The sequence below is a fragment of the Diabrotica virgifera genome, chromosome 10, assembly GCF_917563875.1.
Source record: "Diabrotica virgifera virgifera chromosome 10, PGI_DIABVI_V3a".
NCBI classification, from domain to species: Eukaryota; Metazoa; Arthropoda; class Insecta; order Coleoptera; family Chrysomelidae; genus Diabrotica; species Diabrotica virgifera.
The window spans coordinates 155,214,880-155,217,308 of NC_065452.1; the positions used below are offsets into that span (position 1 = coordinate 155,214,880).

General features: G+C 31.5%; 1 non-coding gene across 1 annotated transcript; it reads left to right on the forward strand.

The window, feature by feature from the left end:
- The first annotated feature begins 973 nt into the window (after positions 1-973).
- Positions 974-1,045, forward strand: Trnaf-gaa (transfer RNA phenylalanine (anticodon GAA)). The gene has a single exon. It is a non-coding gene; the product is annotated as a tRNA-Phe (tRNA).
- Positions 1,046-2,429: the final 1,384 nt, after the last annotated feature.

Below are 2,429 nucleotides of genomic sequence, written 5' to 3' on the forward strand. Positions count from 1 at the left end.
ACTTTAAAAATGTTAATAAGGTTTTCCCGAAAAACGCTTCTTTCTTCGGTGATTTCGCGTTGAATTATTCGATTTGGAATTAGACAAATAAGAACGTATTTTTCATGAGGTACAACTTTGCTTCTACTCAATTTGTAGACTGTACTGGTACACCATTTTTTTTCGTTTTTTTATAGGCTACACTTTTCCTAAAAATATTTTTTTCGATAAAATATTTACTTTTTGAGTTATTTGGGAAAAACGGTCTGAAAACGAGGTTTTTTTGTCGAAAAATCAACATTTTAAATCGCGAATAACTCGAAAAGTATTGACTTATGTAAAAAACTTTATAGAACAAAAGGTGCTTAAAATAAGTCAATTTATCCATTTCCGGCCTTATTTTAAACACGCGTTTTTCACCCCCGAGAAGGGGTAAATGTCACCCCCAAGTAAAAGCAACCAACGGCACAAATTCAACTTTGAAGTGGAGGGTAAGTAGAACCTAAATCCAAATTTTCATGCAATTTGGAGTTGCCCCTGGAAATTACACTCCAAAGCGGTCATTTATTGGGCTATTACTCAAAAAGAGGTTCTTATAACACATCCACAGGGTGCCGGGCGGTGCCGTGGTCGTAAAATTGTTTAAACAATTTTTTTAAAACAAATTCACAAAAATAATTTTTTCATTGCGAACGACTTTTGAAGTTATACTTCTTTAGGCGCGATTGGGTGTGAATTTTTATTATTCTGCGCGCATGCGCACATAGACAGTATGGAGTTCATTGCTAAATCTTTTAAGTTATGCATGTATCAGTCCAAAAAGGGTGTGCAAAGAATATATTAGTGTTTTAAGTAAATATATTTATTATAATTTTTATGTCTTTGGATTTGTCTTCCTCGGGAAGAAGATAGTAAGTAGTATTTAAAGTATTTTTATACTTCACTTCATCTATTTGTCACTATGTCTGGAAATCTTGTAATCCGTAAAAACAAAGGGAGTATAGCTCAGTGGTAGAGCGTTCGACTGAAGATCGAGAGGTCCCCGGTTCGAACCCTTGTATTTTCTATTTTTTTTATTTTTGGTATTATTTTAATAAACATTTTTGGAAAGTAGTAAGTAAAAATTAGTTTAATCTTTAAATAAAATACAAATAACCTATTGAAAGTATATTTATTTCGTTCAAATCATATAATAGAAGTATAACTTCTTACGTACGTACAAAGTACACACACATTCTTTTTTTTTTTTAGATAATTTGGGTTATTCTGAGCATAAAAGTTCTCTTGTGATTTTTCTCTATAATTGATTGTTGTCGAGTTATATGGACATTTTCGCATTTTTCATATTTTAAATCGCGTAGTTTATTTCGCATTTTTCAAATCGCCTATAACTCGAAAACAATCAATTTTAGAGAAAAATCACAAGAGACCTTTTTTGCTCAGAATATCCCTTCTAGAAGTTATCTAAAACCAAATTGTTCGAAGTGAAAAAATTATTTTTGTGTATCTGTTTAAAAAAAATTGTTTAAACAATTTTTCGACCACGGCACCCAGTGGATATGTTATACTTGTGTTATACTTGTGTATTATGTGAGGACCTCTTTTTGAGTAAGTTTGTGCAAAAATCGAATCGGAATAATTTCACTTATGGGGACGATGATACATCATGGACTATAGCGCTAATTGTTAATAATAAAAAATAACAGCTTTGTAATAAAATAATGACAAAAATCTCTTCAGGACCTTGAAGAAGGGGTTTGAAACTTGAATTGGTCACTTCTTGAATGTCATAATAATATTTTTTAATTGAGTTATTAAGCTTTGAAAATGGCAATTTTCGCATTTTTCAAATTTTTAATCGCATATAACTTGACAACAATCAATAATTTTAGAGAAAAATGACAAGAGACCTTTTTTGCTCAGAATGACCCAAATTATCTAAAAAAAATTTCGAAATGAAAAAATTATTTTTGTGAATTTGTTTAAAAAAAATTGTTTAAACATTTTTTTTACCAAAAGAACCGCCCGGTACCCTGTGGGTATGTTATAAGGGCCTCTTTTTGAGTAAGTTTGTGTAAAAAAATCGAATCGGAATAATTTCGCTAGCGGGGGCGACGACACAGGCCGGTCTATCTCAGTATTTTCATCTTTGCTATTTTTAATACAGATTTTGTGTGTTTGATGGTATCGGGTCTTGTTTCTGACGTATACTTCGTTATGGTCTTTTCTGACTTTACAAACTAGTGATTTCATCTCAGTATTAATATTTCTGTTTTGCCATAAGTATTACACCAGGGCATTTATGTAGCTAAAAAAAAATCGATTTTTAAATACAGCACCTATCGACTTGCAACCTTTTACATTTTGTTCAGGATGACTTCACGAAAAAAGTCTACAATAGCAAAATGGGTGGAAATGCAAAATTGCATTTACAGTGCGTCAATTGTATC